At 43.0% G+C, this 19,979-nt stretch overlaps 1 protein-coding gene across 4 annotated transcripts in view; it reads left to right on the top strand.

Annotated features, from left to right (window-relative positions):
- The first annotated feature begins 365 nt into the window (after positions 1–365).
- Positions 366–19,979, top strand: part of FAM107B (family with sequence similarity 107 member B) — a 62,798-nt gene continuing 43,184 nt past the window's right edge. The window contains exon 1 of one of the 4 annotated variants that reach the window (XM_055807866.1): positions 366–587. The gene's annotated coding sequence lies outside the window, so the exon portion shown is untranslated. Of the gene's footprint in view, positions 588–18,750; positions 18,870–19,979 lie in introns of those variants that run through there. The other 3 variants (XM_055807867.1, XM_055807865.1, XM_055807864.1) reach the window with 3 other exon arrangements.

Raw genomic sequence — 19,979 nt, forward strand, 5'->3', positions numbered from 1 at the left:
CGGGAATGGGGGAAGAAACCGCTCGGGGCAAGTTAAAGGAAGGCGCAGCTGGGAGCCTCCCGTTGCAGGTGAGGGAGCACTCGGAGGAGCCAGGCTGGCCCACCGCCTCGGGCACCCCGCCTGCGGTCCCTCCCGTGCGGGGCGGCCGGGCCTGGCTGCAGCCCCCCGCCCCGCTCCGGCAGGGCTGCACGGCGCTCACCGCCGCCTCCACACCCCCTCCTTTCCCCCCCGTTTCTCTCGGGATTTCCAACCAGCCAAGCCCCCCCAGCCCGGATTTTTCCACGCCTGACAACAAAGGAGGCGGGCGGGCGGCCGGCCTCGGCGGTGACTCAGCGGCGGGCCCGCCCCCGGCCCGCCCCGCCGCTCCCCTCAGGCGAGGCCGGGCCGGCTCCGCGCGTGTGGCGGGGCCGCGCCGGCGGGCAGGCGGGCGGGCAGTCTGCCCGTCAGTCAGCCAGCCAGTCAGTCAGTCCGTCAGCCAGCGGGCGGGCAGCTGCCGGCTTCCCTCCTTCCCTGCTCCCGCCGGGCGCCTCAGGGTCCCCCTGCCCTCGTCCCCCGCGCTGCCGGGCGGGGAGAGCCGCCCCGGCGAGGTAGGTTTTGTGTCTCCTCACACAAAGGCGCGGCGCCGGCGGGGAGGGACGGGACAGCCCGGGGGGGGGTGGGGTGGGCTGAGAGAAGGCGGCTCCCGCTGAGGGTCCGCGGTGTGAGGGACGGCGGGGGTCGGGGTGCCGCTGGTGGGAGGGGGCCGTGGGGCTCCGCCGGGAGACCTCCGTCTCTGCTCCTTCATCAGGGAGACGCGGCGAGTTAACCGTGGCGCTGCAAAAGAAAAAAACAAAAGGGGGTGATGGTGGGGGGGCAAAGTAGAAGGGAGTCGGCGGGGCGCCTCGGCGTGCGGCGGGGGCAGCTTCTCTGGCGACTCTTGGCGCGGCCCGGCGGGGTCCGTGGGTGCAGCCTGGTGGGGTGTGTGGTGGTGGGTAGGAGGAAGAGGTGGAAAAGGAACAGCAAATAAATATATATATATAGATATGTCTGTTGTTTCCTATATGTCCTGCCCTGTGAAATGAGAATTCAGAGCAGCTGAACTTCTGATGCGGACAGTGGATGTTTCCTTACAAACCTATGAAAAGAGTAAGAGCTGGAGCGCGGCGAGCCCCGAGGGCCTGCGCTGACCCTGCGGCCGGCCCTCCTGCTGCGGCTCTGTCAGTTTCCCTCGAGGGCCCTGAGAGTACCAATATCCAGTTCTTCCTAACAGGTTGGGTTGAAAGCCAGCCTGGCTGGCCGGCGTGACTGCATGGATAAGTGTGTTTTGAGGGTTCACAAAGGGAAGGGACACAACACAGGAGCTCTGTGTAGCTTAAACTACTTGTTTGCTTCTGCTGGATTTTTTTCATGGCTTCATGAGTTCTGGCATGTATCGATACTGTGTTATTGCAGTGTATGCCCGTGGCTGGCGTTGGAGCAGAGTCTGGTCCCAGAAGTTCAGGGCGCGCTTGTAGCAAACTCAACAGAGAGGTGGGAACCTGTGAGCTTCTTGGGTTTTGTTGAGAATTCGCAAAGTCAAACAAAAATGCAACAAAATGAGGAAGAGATGCTTCTGTGTGAGCATAGTGTGGTTGCTGTGTATAGTTTGTGGTGGGAGTATTGTTGAATAACTCTCTGGCAGCAGTGCTATTCTGCATTGTGGTACATATATGTGTGTGCTAAATCCTGTAGCACCAATGAGGATGTTTAAATTTTGTTGACTTGGCGGAGCAGTATGAGCGTGGAAGAATGTCTCTAAAGATGAGAATAATTGCATGTGGATCTTGGGGACAATTTGAGAGGCATTTAAACAGTCTTTGATCTCCCTGTGATATCAGCAGAATGCTGAGAATCTCTTGCTTTATTGATGGATGTTTTCCTAGCAATATATGGACGGACAGCATATACTATGAATGTGATAGCTGCTCAGTTATTGTCAGCAATATTTGCTCAGGGACATTAAAAAACTTTACTGGGCTTTATTAAAAAGAACCACAAACACCCCATATCTCCTAAAACAAAGCCTTTATTGTCTTCAAGCAACTGTGGGCCAATTTCATGCTTGGTGTAATTCCACTGATGTCAGTGGACTTTTGCCAGGGATGATTTTGGCAGGTGAAGTGTCACTTCTGTTTTTCAGAGTCCCAAATGCTCAAGAGTAATGTTGCTGTTTTGCTTCCAGCACCTAAGTATTGTTAATTAACATGGTTGCTGATGCTTCCCAAAAAGTGAAGAGGAAGGAGTGGGAGAGTTATCTTATCAGGTCCTCTAAATGCTTTCCCACTTGCTTTGTCCTCTGCTTCAGCTCTTACATCCCTTAAGTTACTATCTTCTTTCCTTTTCAGTCTTAGCATCTTTTTTTTTTCTGTCTTCAAAATTAAGATAATTTCTCAGAACTCCAGCTCACCCTTGAGCGTTTAAAACTTTTGAGACTGTTTTGACCCCTACAGCACTCCTGGGTGACAGGGTAAGTGAGGAGCTAGCTGTGTGGCAGCTGCAGTTGGGAGATCTTTCTCGTACATGCACGTGCCTCTTCTTTACAAGCTGAGTTATGTGTTGGCTATGGTCAGTGCATTTGCTGAAGTGGCAGATTGTTTGACAGTCACGCAGTGGAACAACCAGGCTTGAGAGAAACCGAGTAGTGCGGGGTTTGGGGAGTCCCTCAGTTTTTACATAGTGCCATGCTCAGGATGTTGAGAAACAACTGTTTTTGAGAACGGCCCTTCATATCATCAGTAAGGACAGGAAAATATCTAAAAATTGGGGAAAAGGGAAAAATGAAAGAAGATAGAAGAAAATACTCCTTTTTGCTAGCTGTGGGAGGAAGTGTGGAACTGTTTAACCAGGAATTAGCTTTAGCAGAATTTTGGCTCCATCAAAGTTTCAACAACAACAAAAGATTTTATTGAGTAAAACTGTTATCTTTGTATGCAGTTAACAGTATTAAATACATGTGGCCAACTCTAAGGCTGTTCTGGCACCATGATAGTTTTAAATAGAGCAAGTTTCATTGCTCAGCTTTGCAGAGTCTCTGCTGAGCCATTTTTGTATCTGACATCTTTGCGCTGTTCAACTTTGCATCTATTTGCATGTCTTAAGTACACAAAAAGAGCATATTTGACACAACTCACAGCTGATGCCATCCTGACGCTCTTGGAAAAATCAAGCGTCAAAGAGCAAGATACATGCATTGTCTAACTTCGGAAAAAATGTGCTTAATTCTTTTTCAATTTAGTGATTAGTGTAAAATGTATTCTGGCTTGGCCAGACCTGGTGTGTGCTTGGAGTATTACTGGAAGTATGGTTTGCGGCTTAACATGTTGCAAAGGGCCTGTGACTCTTGTGTATTTACATAAAGTGCATGTAAGTTGGGGGTTTTGATGCTTAATTTTAACAGACAATGGGAGGTTTCAGCTGTGGAAAGGGAATCGGTCCCATGCTAACCTGAACATAAAGCTGCAAATTTGATGGGAAAAACATTTTAGGAGTAAGATAAATTATCTGGCTAGAACTGTGTTTCTCAGTGGTAATTTCCTCTGTCCACATCTTGCTTGTTCTCGTCAGGCTTATCTCTGTGCATGCTTCATTATATCAGTCCTGTCAAAACTGTGCTGAAGGAAAGGTGCTGTGTCTTCCCACTGTGGGGAAGACACCTTCCTTTGCAGATGGGGAATAAAAGCACAAGAAAATAAATGGGTCATCTGTGAGTGCATGGGAATTGTAGTGGTGCAAGAAGTTGAACTTGTGTCTCCTGAACTATTGACTAGTGTTGAAATGAAAGAACTTCCCCCTGCACAATGGAATAGGAGAAGAGGCATGGTCCAAAAGGCATGGCATGAAAATAGGTTTGGTTACCTGGCTGTGATGCAATTAGTGGTCGATTGACTGCTCTTCCACCAACACCACACATGTTGGTCTTAGTTAGACTATGAAAAACAGGAGGGTTTTGTAATGATAAATGCTTAAACAAAGACATTCAGTGTACACAGGAGAGAGAAAAAACAGTAAGGGACATATTTCTTCTCCCTTCTACACCTGCCTTTAAATAGGAGTGCTGTTTTTACAGATGTGTCTCTGGCTGGATCTTTGGGGAAGTCTTTCGTCTAGCCTGTTGTACAGTTGCATGTGAGCAGGTACCAGCGGAAGGGAAGAGAAGGTTTTGCAGAGCCAGGAGGGTTGTGGTGAGACCAGGACTGCTTTTCTGTGACCCCAGCAGCTGGGTGAGGTGATGCGAGTGCAGATCCTCACCCTAAGAGACCAGGCTCATACTTCTTTTCAAAGGTGATTTCTAGAAGGGCAGCTGCTCTTGCTTTTGCTATGCACAGACACGTAGCTCTGTTCTCACCCGGCTGCTCTTCTGCTTCAGGGCATTGGTGTGAAGGGCTGTGTGTGTTGCCTGACAGCTGCGTGTTGCGATACTCTTGTGGCAAAAATCTTACAGGGGGTTATATGGACAGGGAGCCAGAAAAGGAAGGATGTGGTCTTTTGTTCCCCTTTCTATATAACTTGAAAATACCAGAGGATACCTGCTACCTCTTTGTTTTGTCACATTGGGAACGCTGAAGTTTGAAGTAACGCTTTTCCTTACTGCACTTTGGTGGTTGACTGTTATAATTGCAAAGTCTGTCATAGCTTTAACTTTAGTTTCAAAACATGGTTTGAGCTGGCAGCCTACTACTTGTGTTTAGGCCAACACTTTAAGTTTTGTGCAATGAAGAGCAGGAAACTCACAGGTGGGAGAGCAGTGTTTCCAAGTTGTGTCTGTGAAAGAATAAGCCACAAAGACTTTTTGATCAGTTCTGTGCAGTGCTCTGTCCACTGTATCACATTTTAAAATAACATTTGAAATCAGCAGTTATTCTGATTTTTTTAGCCTGGGTCTATAGGGTTTATCGTGGCTTGGTGCAGTTTGCTTGCTAGTATAGATCTTGCCTGGCTTGGAGTTAACTGAGTCTTCAGCAGGTCATCAGCTTGCTTGGATGGGACAAGGATCCTAGTTTCATGATGATAGTAGGGAGCACAAATGCAATAACCTTTGCCTTGTTTAACTTATTCTAGAAGCAAAACTCCTGGATTTGCTTACGTTTTAAAAATTTCTCTGTCAACATGAAGCTGGAAGGTTGCCTTTTGTGCACATACATGCTCTCTTCAAGAGAGGAATAGCACAGGCGATTTAGAAACAGTGGGACAAATTCCTTTCTTTTAGATGAGATAAATTTCTTTATTTTTACATTTATACTGCAATTTTAGGCAGTGTATGTGCCTGCAGGATGAACTGTAAAACCTCTGTTCTGCCCTTCAGCACATCTCAGCTTTTACCATTCACTGCTCCTCCACATGAGCTGCATTAAGAATCCTGTAGACGACTGTCTTTACAATGATGAAGCATGAAATGTGCCCTTGATATAAGGGGTACTTTAATGTCCTGGACAGCAACCTTGCTGCTTGTTGTGGTGGGATGGGTCTTATTTTTTACGTTGTACCCAGGAATTATTTACTACTTCTGTAAGCTGGAGAGGTAAAACCCAAAAATGCTTCTGAAGGAGAAACTGCCCTCATGTTTGACTTCGGTTTGAAGCAGACCCTCTACTTTGCTCTGCAGTATATTTTAGGGAGGGGAAACAGTGTCTTGAAATTATTTGTCGTTGTGTAGAGGGAAACCTATATTAAGCTGCTTTTGCTTCCTTTAATATTAAAGAGTTCTCCTGTCTGTGTTGGAAAGATGTTCAGTTCACCACGCTTGTGCCCACTGGTGCTAGCTAACTCACCGTGTCTGGTGGCATCTGCTTCAAATAGGAGCCCAACACTGCTGGTGAAAGGTATTTCAATAGTGATGGCATGCAGTGGGTCTGTGGGTGGGTTGGCGAGAGGAGGGTAATGATGGGAAATAACAGAATGATTATTTTCATTCCTTGCCTGTACAGTGAATGGGCATTCGTAAGACCTCATGTATGTACACAGGCTTTTGTTCAGGTGCTGTTCATAAAACGGAGTTCACAGTCCTCAGTAGTCAAGATGATGTGACAAGAAGTGGGTCAACACCATTCGTGTGTGCATAACTGCACTCTTAATCTAGGCCAGTGCCTGTGCAGGATGCTTCTGAACAAGCTGAAAAGATTTCAGGGAGCTGGAGCTCTTGCTGTCAGGTGGGTGAAATGCACCTCTAGCTGAGCAGAGCACTTAAGGATGGGGATCAGAATGGATGGTCTTAAGTTGCTTTACATGTTAATAAGACCATAGAGGAAAAGCTTTACTCTTTAGTACCTCTGAAGAGCAAGGAATTTAGTTTGAGCCAAAGGAAAATTTCTTCTTCCTGGCATGATGAGCTGCTGAGCAGCCTTTCAAATTACGTGCACTGCTGTACTGTTTCAACTGAAATACATCTCTACTGCCTCAGTTTTCTCGTAAGTGTCTTTGGGGAAAAAGATGACTTGCTGAGTATTCCACTGCATAGCTACTGTGTCCTTCAGACTTGCTGCAGTAATTGAGCTCCTTGGTGCCCTTCAGGGAAGAGTGGGTGTCTGGGCTTGCCCTGTGATGCAGTTTGGGGCTTGGCTGGAAGAAAGGAAGAAAGCCAATTTTTGTCTGAAGCCACTGGGATCTGGGGGGTTTAATTTTGGAGGAACAGGGAGGAGTTTTGATTGGGTTATGGTAGTCTTTGCATTATGTGATAATTTATTTTTCTTCTTAATCCCAGAGCTTTTTGAAGTAACTTGTCCTTGAAGATGAGCTAAGTCATATAATGCAAGCTGTAGTAATACACATATTTAACTCTCATAATACCTGGTACATCACCATTGTCCCCTGAAAACACTGGCAGAAATTTATAGCCAGTGGGTATCTTAAGAGAATGGAGGAGAGGATGGGGAAAGGGTGATGGTGGATTTTCTTTGGATGGGAGGTGGTTTTTTGATATTTCTAAAAGTAAACCAACTTTTTCTTCCAAGCCTTAGAAGTACCTTTGAGGCCGCCCTTCTACATGATGTGCAGAACCAAACCGAAGTGCTGTGGATTGCAACCAGCTTCCCAGTTGTGCTAGCAGTAGGCTTTTTAAGGTGAAGAGATGACCTTCCGTAGGTGGCTGCTAGGGCAAGGGTAGGCAGTAAGCACGGCTTGCCTTGCTGCTCTCCAAACTTTCTCTTGTGTCCTTCATCATAGTGAGCAGTGCAGCGACCCAGAAGCCACTCAGAAACACTCAGGTGCAGAGTTGTCTGTTCTGGAAGGAAGCCCTGGCTGTGCTTTGGTTTGCCCTGTGCATGCTGTTTGTTACTACAGGTAGCAACTGTGGGGAGCAGGGTGCCTCTTCAAAGACAGCCTAAGCATGCCAAGTCACAAACTTGCAAAATACGAGCAAACATATTCTTCCTTTTTCAGAAAATACCTGAACAGCTAGCTTTAGAATTCAAGAAATTTAATGTCTCTGAAAAGCAGAAAGCGGATGAAGCCGCATCCCACTGAAAATATTTACAAAAATATTTTTTTGGAGTTCCAGCAACTGGAAGGCCAGCCTTGAAGCTTGAATGAAGACTGTAGTCTCTGAATGTCCATGCCAAGCAGTCTCAGGTGCAGGATTTAGTTTAAAAGGCTGAAGCACGTGTTATAGATGCCATTGTATTAAAACACTCAGTCTCTTGAGGAAGCTCATATCTGAGTTCTTGGGTCTGTCTTGCTTTCTCTGTAACTAGTAACTGATGAAACTGAGCAAAAAGAGGGAGATGTTGGAGGTACCAGCTGGCTGCGTTACAAGCTACATAATTTTCCTAATCCTGCAAAAGTGCTGTACTGTCAAAGTTTCCCGTAAAAATCCAAGAATTTACTGAATGTGCTGTGGCTTTTATTTTTATTTTTCCCCCCGCTGTAGTACGTAAGCAGAATAGAATAAATTTCCTTGTCCGAGGACATGAGGACAAGTTTGCACATCAAGTTAGAAGAGCAAGTGTGCCAACTATTATTTTGTTTTCCAGCTATGTGAGGGCCCTTACTGCATAACACTGTCCTAAAGAGACAGTCTCTGCCCCAAGGAATGTACAGTTTAAATAGGGAAAAGAGAGGGACCGAACAGACAGTAGACACACAAAAAGGTGAAGCATGTTGGGATTTTTTGTGACACCAGCTCAGTGCTTTTGCAAACTTGAAGCAGAAAAATTTGTCTTGCGTCAGAGATCAGTTTTGCACTGAGTACGGCTGCTTTGCTGGAGAGACAGATTTTCACTGAAAATTTCCATTGTAGACGTAACTTTATGTATCTATATAAAGATGCCTCATCAGTCATGTTCATTGCATTACAGGAACAAATTTTAACACTATAAGCTGCACTATAGGGATCTATATACTTTCCAGCTAGTTAAAGCCTTCTTTTTCTCTGTAGAAGCACTAAAAAGGCATCTCCTCAACCTTGTTACCTGTTTCCCGGTAACTAATAAGATTAACAGATCCAAGACCACATGCTCCTTTAACTAAATGTAATGCATTTGCCAGCTTCAGTCAAAAACACTGCAAGGAAGAAAAGCACAGGTCTATACAGTAAATCTTATTTTCAAAGAAAGCAGAACTTAAAAAAGTTAGACCAGTATTCTTTGCTAGAAAATTTTTGCAACTGATGTCACTCTCATTGTGACGTGAAATTTTATAGCAGACAACTCTAAAAATGGAGGCCAGTTTGAATTGCAGAGTCAGATTGATCCGATCAGTGATATGCATATAATACAGCCTTTTGAAGGAACTGGGTGAAGAACTTCAAAAAGAAGCAAAAGTATTGAGATCCTGGGGGACTTCTTGAATGCTGTAGTAGTGAGCCGTATGGGTACCTAAGTAGCTAAATTTTTCTGCTGAAATTGTAATTCAGGTATCTGATCTCTTCCTAATCCACTGCCATGATTTCCTATGGCTGAGTAGTTCTTCCTTTCCTCAAAGCTGTCACAGTATTGCTAGCACGGGATGACTACAGACAGCATCTGCCTGGGAAAGGCTCTCGTTTCTGTGATGCTGAGGTTGTGGTCAGCTCAGCCTGTGATGTACCTAGCTTTGCACCCAGAAGGATGAGAAGAATGCACAGGTTTTACAGTGCTGTGCTAATTAACATCATGGTGTCTGCTGTACAAAATTCCTAACTGCTGAAGCATCCCCATATTGGCTTTCAGTGAAACTGTTTTTTGGAGCCTTCCCCGCCCCCCCCCCCAATTATGCACGAAAAAAGGTGCTCTAGCTGCTGAAGCACAATGCTGTCCCCTGTTTTACTTTCCTGTGTTTCTTCTGTATTGATGGAAGGCTTTGTTTTAATGCTCAATTCTTTTTGACTGCCATCATCTGGTAGCATACAAGGGAGGGCTGCATTTGTAATGCCTGTTCTGTGCACTGAAAGGCAAGAGTTTAGAATGAACTTTAACATAGAGGAGGGTGTGCTTTCAAGTTTATTCCTTCCAACATTGACTGAAACTGAATTATTGCAAAGAAAGGCCCATCAAATTGGGCATAGCACGCACTGATAAAACAATGCTTCATTAAATGACTACTCTAAGGGATCATTTTGACTCCTTCCTCCCATTTTAGTATTGGATCTTAATCTCTTTATTACAGCTAACATCAGGACTAGTAGCTGTGGTGAGTTCATTTATTCCTTTTTTTATCTTTAATGATGAGGAGCCTCAGCTGACTTCAGGTTTGAAGCTTTACAAGGCTTGAGATTCATCTTTGTTTCATCTCCAGAGTTACGCTTTGGTTTAGAGTAATATATTTTTTCTAATAGGAAGCTGATTAACTGACTGTTAAAACAGCTACAGATACAGTTAGTTTACTTTCCAAGTGCACATTTAGAGTGCTGTGAGGTCAAGCAAAGACTGGAATTAGAAAGCATGAGATTACACATACTAGTCAGCAAAACAGTGAATAGAAGAGATAACATTAAAAGCAATGAAATAAGGAGCTCCCATTTCTATTGGGTACTTTCCCTCAGGAGGAGGACTGGAAAAAAATTCTATACATTGATTAAACTGGTATTAAATTTTAAGAATCTGAATGGTTATATTTCAATATACTGGGGTTTTTTTGCACCCCAACCCAACCCCCCTTTATTTTTTAATGGCCATAATTAACATTAACTCATCTTAGGGTATCATGGTTCACTAGAAGGGAGGCTTAGAAGCATACTGTAGGAAACAGTATCCCTCAGGAAGGAAAGGATATGAAAATGTAACAAACCATTTACAAAAAATATAATGAACCCAGTTAATGTTGTTAAACTAGGTAATTTCTTCTTAGACTTTATTTATAGAGTCGTGGTGTATTCAAAGAACAAGCTGTCAGGATAAACAAGTCCTTCCAATATCTATTTAAAGTAGATAAATGTTTATGATTGTCCTTTTACAGATTGAGAAATAGATCTATAGAAATAGACCTATAGAAAAAAAAAGGCTGAACTGACTTGCCTACAGCTATAACTAAGTAGTGCAAGAACAGAATTCGAACTTGGGACTTTGAACCAAGAGAAAAACAAACAAAATGAAACACTGCAGATGGAAACATGATGAAAAGATAATATAAACTTTGTATTTAAAGCAGAAACTGGCTACCCCAATACAGAAATCATCTTCCTATAAAGGCCTGTAGGCAGCCTAAAAAGCTGCTTCTTACTGAAAACAGGATCTGGTTAGACCATGATCTTACTTGCCAGTTTTGTGCATCTTACATTACCCCAGTTAAGCTTGTTGCTTCTGAGAAAATTCCTAAAGACGAATTGGAATTCAAATTCAATTTTCAAATAACTGAAGTTCAGATGAGGAGCACCAGGCAAATTACGTTTCATCTTGAAAAGCTGCAACAAAACCATGGTAGAGATTTCCTTTACTTATCTCTCGGATAGATTATTGGTGTGAGTCACCCAGAGCAGTTATGCTAGATGTGGAAATATAGCTGACTCAAAGACAAGTGATTGTCATTGTTTTATGGGATGTCACTAACTGCAGTTTCATTAAACTGCAGTTTTCTCTCTGTCCTGGTCAGATGTTAATTTTCATTACAGTTTGAGCTGAGCTAGAACAAACATTTCTCTTTTGCTTTTGGTGAGTTCTCTAGATCGCAAGGGCCATGAGCTTTATTTTTTTTATGTAAAGGATGATGCATCTTAAAGCACAATGCTTGCTTGTTTCTGTAAACTGCAAGCTGGGGGGTGGTAGTATTCATATAGTTACTGCACTGCTTTAGCATTTGTGCATTTTGGGAGAATAGTGTGGTTCTGTAACAGGGTTTGGGATACACACACTCCCCACCCCCACCCCACCCCACTCCTCTTCTGGAGATACATTTGGAAATAATTTGATTATTTTTTGATTAATTGCAGTACCTTGTGTTTTCCATCAATGCCTTTCTGTCACTGATGACTATTAATAGATAGGGAGTTTTTTAGTGGCGTTTCTGTATAAGTTTAAGCAATTACAGACTTTCTTAATTATAACTTCTTGTTTCTAAACATGCTAAGTTAAAAAGTGAAGCAAACAGCGTTCTGGACTACTGTACTGGACGTTGTTTGAATTGGATTCCTTTCCATTACCTGTCTTGTTTGCTCTGGTGCTTGTGATTCATTTGAATGTGAACTAGCCAGCACGTGACGAATGGAAAGCCGAAAGTAAATACGTAGTAGTGCCTGCTAAAGAATCAAAAGGTCCTACCGTGAGCCCTGGTGCTTTTAAAACAATTTAAATATCTTTCTGTAAACCAATTGTTGAATGAAGAGCGAATGAATGGAAGTTTAAAAGCCTGAATCTTTAAAGTTTGGAACATTGAAAGCCTAGATTGGACTTAAGTGTTATTACTTTGAAGTCCTTAATGGAAAGGGAATACAAGAGCATTTTTAAAAGGGCTTTCTTGATCTTTGCCTAGGGTTTGTAATTGAATCTAAGGCCTGAAGTTTACAGGGTCGATTTGGCATTGGAGTGGGCGTATCTATTCACGTGTAGGGTGGTCAACTTCAGTGATCAGATTTTTCTGTTTTCCTCTCAACACTAACAGTATAGTCTCTGCTTTGAGCTGGGTTTTTTTCTGATGTGCATATCTTGTATGTCTTTTTTAGGAGTTTACTTGAATTTACAGTGCAATTTCTCTCCAGTTTGCCTGAGTAGTGTTAAGAGTATGAAACTTTTTATCTAGAGCCAGCTGTTTTGAAGCTGAAAAGCTAACTTCAGAAGTTAAAGGCCCTTGGCTGAAATCTGGCTAAGGTGTAGACATATGTGTGCACTAAATAAAAAGGCAGGCTGCCTTGCAGCTGTTAACTCGTGATGGCATCGGGCTTTCTTTCCTCCCAGCCCTGTTCTGGACTCCATGTGTTGCTCTGTGCTTTACGCCCTGCCTAGGAAAAGGCAAAGCTATGTGGCTCATTACAAGCATCTATGGATCTTCCAGAACTAAATGTTGATGTCGGACTGCAGTTGGGTCTGTGCCTGGTTCTGCTGTAAGCATCAAAATAAACAAGAGAAGTGAAGGTGAAGTAGACAGTAACTGGAAAGACTTCTGGGGACAGGACTTGCTTGTCAGCAGAAAATCTGACCTGGGATTAAACTGGGTTTGTTCTCATTGCAGCAGGGTTAGATCTTGTTGCATTATCCTGTATAAGACAATTTGTTAAAGGTTAATAGTTTCTTTTTTTTTTTTCCCTAAAATGGAAGTTGCTTTAGATGACAGGTGTCAATTATGTACTTGACCAATGACAGGAAGTTTGTAAAATGACTGAAAGTGGTTCTTGCAAGAATCTGAAATTTTAATCATGTTCATCGCAGTGATGCTGTATTTTTCCTAATAAAAGAGCTGTTTGTACCTAAAGCTGGAATAAGTTTGGCTTTTGGGGCTTTTTTATTTGGTTTTGTGTTTTTACTTAAATGTGCCACAGAAGCCAGAGGTGTCCTACAAGACACCTACTTTCAGAAGGGATGCAGGCAGGTAGGTACATTGGAGTTGACCTTTTCATCATCATCATGTGTAATAAATTTTGACCTGACCTCTGGATAGGGGAAGAAAATTGGTCAGACTGTAATACCAGACTGAAAAGAAAATGAAATGCGAGGTAACAAAAAGAAATAAAAAATGCGATATATCTGTATCTCATGTACAACGTATTTCTGCTACAAACTGAAGCTGTAAACTTTCTAGCTGATCTGCGTGAGATAAGTTTGCATGGACCTTACAGAGCAGCATCACAAGTTTGAACTCCTCCATGCTGCACAACTAACTCCCTGTTGTCATCCAGATCACATGTAGTCAGTGCTGGGATCCTCCCATTTTGCCTTCCAGAAACCTTGGTTTTGTTTTCCTGTTGTCTAGCAGCACTGGAATGAGCCCTGTCAGAGCCTGGACTCCTGGCTGGAGTCTTTCCTTACTCAAATAGCAGTTTACATGAAATTTTGGGGGAGCTTTGTATCTTGTAGGATCTTGTAGGATCAAACGCTTTAAAAATTTGGCTGAAACAAGCAGAAACTTACAAGGAGGGGTGCAAGTGCCCACTTGCGTTACCATACAGGAAATCTAAGAAGGTCATTTAACTTAAATACCTGACGTGGTCCTGTATTTGCTTCTTGGCTGTGAAACAGTCTCTCTGGATATGTTTTTGCAGCTTAGCTTTCACCAGGGAAACTCCCTGTGTGTAGCCCAGCTCTGGCAGTTCGGTTTTCCTAGAGCCATACTGATTTAACTAAGGTGTGGGCATGGGAATACCATTCTGGATTTTTTTCTACTTCATGTCTAAACGCTTTACAACATGGTTGCTACCTTTTTAGAGAGCCTGTTGTACATGCAAACCACACTGATTTCCTTCAGCTCTGTTTAACTGTCATTTGGTGGGTAGCTGAGATGGGGAACATTAAATATGCTTTCATTCTTGCTAACTTTCTGACCAGTGAACCACATGAAAATTTTGTAAAGCTGAAGACGGGAAAGATCTCTGTGTTTTTCAGTCCCCTCATTTGGTTACAACATAAGGGCGTAGTGTTCATTTATCACTTCCTTCTAGAAGCTTGCTGTAACTGAATGAGCTATTCCTGTAATTCAAGGGCATGTGCATAACAAAGTCTTGAAAATGAGAACGGTTAAGAAACTTGTTATTTCAGATTGTTACATATTTGTAAACTGGCTGCAGGCCTTTGAGTTGAGAGACTAACCATTGAATTCAGCACTCTACTGTGTTGACTCACAGAAAGATGAAAGTTATTTTTACATGAAGTGGAAACTTAGACACAGTGGTATGAAACTCAGTAAGCCCCCAGTGAGTATATGTTGGGTGATTTTTTTTATGGTTAAGGATCATCGTAAAGCTATTTCTTTGTATCAGTGACCTGTCACATCATGTAGGATCAATCTTTGCTTAAGTAGGAAATACTTATTAAGGAAAGCTGCTGCAGACCTGAGCTTGCATTCTAACTGTGTTATCTCTGCTGGCCAATAACCACATGTTTTATCTGGTATTCTTCCCAGTGCATGAACATGCCTAGTGAGTAACACATGAAAAACAAATATAATGAGGGTTGATACATTTGGCCAACGTGCAGAGTGTAAGGATCTCATTATTTTTTCCTACTTCCTGCCTTTGGTTTTTTATTTGAAACTTTTCAATACAGCCTAGGCAAGGTTCTTTCCCATTTCATCTGCATCCTAGTCTTTCTATGGGGGTGACTATGTTGAGTGATGAATTCTGGGTTTTATTTTATTTATTTTAGCAGTAGCTTTTTTATTTGGATCTTGCAGGAAGTTACATCTTTATTTTTTCTTATTTTTTTATTGTTGTTGTACATAAAAGGAAGGCTAAGGACCACATCTTACAGAAGGGGGAAAAAAGAAGGATTTCAGAAATGTACTGCTTACTACTGTAAATAAAACTTTAATTAATTAAATGCTCTGCCTGGCCTCTTGCCCATGTAATAAATAAAAATCAGAGAGAATATCCTAAATCATCATTACCTGTTATCAAAAATACTTATGTTTCCGTTTACATTTTCATCCCACAGTGAAGCTGAACAAAAATTGACTAGTAAGTCTCTATATGCAGAGACTTGATTATTTAGGTTATGCAGTTCCCTGCACTTGTGTGTTTGCGCTGATGTCCTAAAGAGTGACCTTTATTAAGCCAGTAAGTATGTAAAACACCTTTGTGTATACAAAATGTATGGATCCTACCGCAGGACCCCTGTTGTTGTCTTTGCTTGTAAGGTCTGCCCAGGGTTGTCTCTATTTACTACAATACACAGGCTGCCACCTGCAGTATTCCTTGGAGAGGAAAACTCCTGTTCAGCAAAGCCAGTGCCTTGCCTCCTCCTATACCGTTAACCTGGTTCTTGTTGATGCAAGGTCTTTCTGCAAGTCCTGCTCAACCCAGTAAGTCAGGATTTAAACTGTCTGAGCGGGTATTGGGCAGCTGGGCTGCCAACGCAGATGGCGGCTTGTCTCGCCTCCCCCAGGAGAAATGAACCTCTCCTGCTCCAAACCTGTGCGAGGTTTTCTGGTAGTTATCAACTTTTTCTGCTGGAAACCGGTGATGGCCTGCCTGCCTCTCCAGAAGGGACTGAACCGGTATCAGTGCTGCCTGCAAGTGGTTGTCCTTTGGGTGCAGTTACAGCGATGAGTAATGAGGAGGGAAATGACAGCTCTGACTGCCTTGTTTTACTTTTTGTTCCCAAATCTCCCGGTTTTTTATCTCTAATCTTCAGGCTCAGCCAATGAGGTTTAACCGCAGATCCTAACACTGAGCTGATTACATGCAGATCTGTGGGTGAAACATTAAGCTGTCGGAACGGAGACTTGCTGTGCTGCCTGAGATGAAGCAGTGTCATGTCCATCAGGCAAACCGCATGTTCCTGTCTCCTTCCAGAGCCCAGTGGTCCCCAGGCACCGTCCTGTACCGCATGAGGGGAGAGCGCCGGGGCGGCATCTGCACTGTACTTTAAGTGCAGCCCTGACACTAGGTGGGAGCTGGGGCTCTTGTCGGCTGCGTGTTTGGTGTGATTCTCCCCCAGTCATCCTCCTGCGGGCTGATGCTGTGGGATTGTGGGGCCCTCTCTCCAAAGGGTCACCCGCTTCACCTGCTGCAGGAACCGGTGGGGCTGGGCTCGGGTTGCCCTTCTGTAGTGTGGCAGCCAGGGGTGAGCTCCAGGCAGCATTACCCACTGCTGATCCTGGCCTGAGCCAGCTCCTTGGTTGCCCACTTACCATAAATTGCAGATGCTGCCAGTCTCCCCACTCAGCTTTTCTTGGTGCTGTTGTTGCAAGAAAGCATTTTTAGTAGCTGCTTTTCACCATCAAAATGATTACTTTGCTGTGAATCAGAGCTGACTTAAATGCAGGTGGGGGATGACTCCCTAAGCCAGGTTGTCTCTTCCAGACCCCTAAAGCAGTTGAGGCTTACTGCACATTAGCTGTCCTGAACTGTCTTACAGCTTCTTGGTTCCAGAGGGGGGGTTTACCAGAGCTGACAGCCTCTCATGACAGCCAGCAAAGGGTGGGGAAAGGGAGACATCACCCTGAAATCCCGCTCCCTACAGATGGAGAGCCCTGGTGATTGTGAAGAGAGCGTTGAGAGCCAGGACTTCCCAGGGCTGCTGCTTGGGGCACAGGAAAATCCATCATTTTTTTCCAGCCCATTTTTTTCATTTCCTGGTTCACCACTCAAGTTAAATTTCCTCTTAAGTGCTATATACATTTGCAGTTTTAAAAATGTGGGAAAGGTGGTCTCGTGGCAGGCTGTAATGTAGTGCTAGTAATTATTCCAGAGATGGCCCCTGCTTTGCCTCTTGCCCTCTCATCTGTCATCAGCTCCCTCCTGTATTTTGTGAAGTTCTTGCTTCTGCTGACTGTGGCAGGGCAAAAAGTGAGCTCATACGGAGCTCAAATTACTGTTGAACCAGTTCGGATCTGTTTAATGGAAACCTTCCTTCTGCAAACCTTTTTGCACTCCTTTTAGTTAAGTCATAAAACTTCTTCTGTTTGAACTTTATGAAAACAAACCAAAACCCTCTTCTGTGTTGGTTACAAAACACTTTGATTCCTTTCTCTGTTTTTGTTGCGTATTATTTACTTAACTGCTGCTGGAGTAGCATCTTGGGGTAAAAAGACACTGCTTCTTGGCCAAACAATTTAAATTTTTCGTAAAGGGAGATGTACAACCAAACTCTTTGTGAAATGAGTTAAACAATCCATTCCAGCTCAAGCTTTAAATAGGAAATGTGGATTGTTTCAAAAGCCAGGAAAATTTGGACATGATAGAGTATGGATGCGATAATACTTTTCAGCAGCTGTGGAAATAAAGAAAAAACGTCTGACTGGTTCTGGTAAAAGCCTGTATAAATTTATAACTTAGAGTGTATGCATATGATCTCATGAGACAGAGTGAATATTTGCAACCGCATGTAATGCTGAGTGGTATGCAAGCATCAACCCATATTTACAAAATCCTGTGGTAAGTGTCTTCATTTCTTTAAATTTTTATCTTTTCCTGAGGCAGAGATTTGCCAAGATCTATTGTAGACCTTGTTAAGTAAATTCCATCTCTCCTTTTGTATTTTTGTTTTGCTTTTTGGCTTTCTGTGCTACTGGCAAATCTGTTAGTGATGCTTAAGTTAAAGGGACTTCAGTTGCACAGTCATTCATATGAAGAAAAAAAAAAGTTGTATATGCTTCTGAGTTGAGTTTGTTACCCCTGTTTTTTGAGATGGCGTGATATTGTCTAAGTTGTTTTGGCAGGTTGTGAAAAGCTTTTTAAAACGGTCAGCCTTGCATTTATGCAGGAAAAGCTTTGGTATCTTCTGCCTTCAGAATTTTAGTGAGCCCACGATCACTGCAGAATCATTTGGGTATGCGTTGTCTCCAGTTGCTATGTTTGACTTTTACAAAGACCTGTACATGTTCAAAAAAATTTAAATGAGAAACAAGAAGATATTTTAGCTGTACAGACTCAGTTCTCTGTAAGCATTCAGTAAATGACTCTTACTGAGATCAATGGTTTCCTGTGTTTTATTAGCACGGTAGTTTCAGCTGGTCCTGTAATCTCATGTTTCTTTCTATAACTATTTTATAAGGAGAAGGACCCAATTAAACCAGTTCAGGTTTCTCTGTTACAGTGCTGTTATCCTTGCTCTCATTGTAACACGCCTGTCTTGGCTGGCTGTCTGCTGTGCCCCTGGCACTTATGCATTTGCTCAAAAGCTCCTGCAGTCACTTATGCAGCAGTATCTTTTTGGCCATCTTTGCCTCCCTTTATTCTGATTTGTACACAAAAGCACACAATACAATGTTTGCTTTGTGCTTTTTAGCCAACACAGGCCTAGATTACAAGGTGATTCCACCTCTCTGTACAGGACTGCTCTAGACCCTGAAACCTCTCGGGCTGGAGCTGCATGCCCCTCACATCCCTTCTGCAATTACTGACTCCTGTGGCAGCCCCCTGGAGGAGGGCTGATGTAGGGAGGTGGGAAAAGAGAGGGGATGGGGAAAGCAGGTGGCAGCTGCTGTAGGACAATTAGGACAGCTTCTGCTATCTGATATAGTGAGCCAGGTGGTTCCTGTTGCTGCCAGTAAAAGTGAGGATAAAAGGTACGTGGGGAAAGAAGGGCTACCCAATACCTGCAGCAGTCATCGCCCTAATACAGGTAGCTGGGCTGTAGCAGGAAGAAAAGGAAGACTAGCTCTTGGGGTAGTGTGCCTCTCAAAGAATCGTTTTCTGCTTTTCCAGGGAGGATTAATGCAGGTGAGCAGAGCCAGAAGACTTTCTGCTGGACAGTAGTCTGATGTGAATTTGATCCTGCTCTGGGTACCTGGTGTGTGGTAAAGCAGCACTGCTATGGGCTTTGCTGCTCTGCTGTTTTAACTGGTAGCTCAGTGAGGTATGAAAGCATCCACTGCATTTGTGCTTTTGTCTTTGTACAAGCATCCTGCCGGTGTTGTGATACAGGAGTGAGTCTTGTCCAGAATGAGGTCAGGGGAGTGTACTTTAGGTTCTTGACTGGGGTTGTAAGACTTAAATGCTAACTGTAAATTCAAGATTGGCAAAGACCTATTTTAGAATGAGCTGCCTTGGTTTGTCTGCTTTCAGATGATCTTTAAGTATTTTGTTGAATGTATATATGAGGGTAGGTATTTAGGATTGCATAGATCAAAACATTAAACTGGCTTGGAAATACATAAAAGTAATTGGGAAAAAAATCTTATTTGCAAATAACTTTAAAATAGATGTATAGTTTAGCCACAATTAAATATTCAGCCCAACTTAACCTCCCCTACCCCCTGATCTAACCACCTTAAGGCTTCCCCCTTTGTAACCTGTTGAAATTTACTGGTTAAGAGGTTGGAACCAGTTTTTCTGAGAAACAAGCAACATTTATCAGTACTCTATCAAATTCAGAGATACCCTCGATTTTTATTTCATTCAGTGAATTCAGTAACTAGTTATCTCAATTCTCAGCTTTGGAATAACTGCTTATAGAAGGTGAAGAAGAGTCAAGAATATGGTTGGGATAGAAAAAGATACCTCTACTAGTTCTAAAATCTGGACCAAAAATAATCAAGTTGGTAATTTTAGATAATAATTTAATACATCTGATCTATAAACAAAATGTCTGTTCCACTTTGTACCTAGCTTGCTTCAGGTGATTTTTATCTAAGTAAACAAAATCTGTTTTACTCTAATGGTTTTGTGAACTTCGTCTGCCTTCACTTACCTCTCTTAAGGTAACCTTGATAGGAATAGCTGAAAGTGTGTTCACTTAGAACATTAAAACTGAGTAATTTTCCATGTGTAATAAAGAATTTGAGTAAGTGTTATATGTGATCAATTAGTGGTGCAATTTATCTGCATCTTCAGCAAACAAAAGGCTCATGTTACAGCAACCCTTCTGCAGAGAGTAACTGAAACGTAGAAAATGCTAGATATTTATCAATAAAGATTTTTGCTTAAATAATTTTCATTTTTAGCATTTGTTCGTTTCTAGAATGCA

The sequence above is a fragment of the Falco peregrinus genome, chromosome 6 (genome assembly GCF_023634155.1).
Source record: "Falco peregrinus isolate bFalPer1 chromosome 6, bFalPer1.pri, whole genome shotgun sequence".
Lineage (NCBI taxonomy): Eukaryota > Metazoa > Chordata > Aves > Falconiformes > Falconidae > Falco > Falco peregrinus.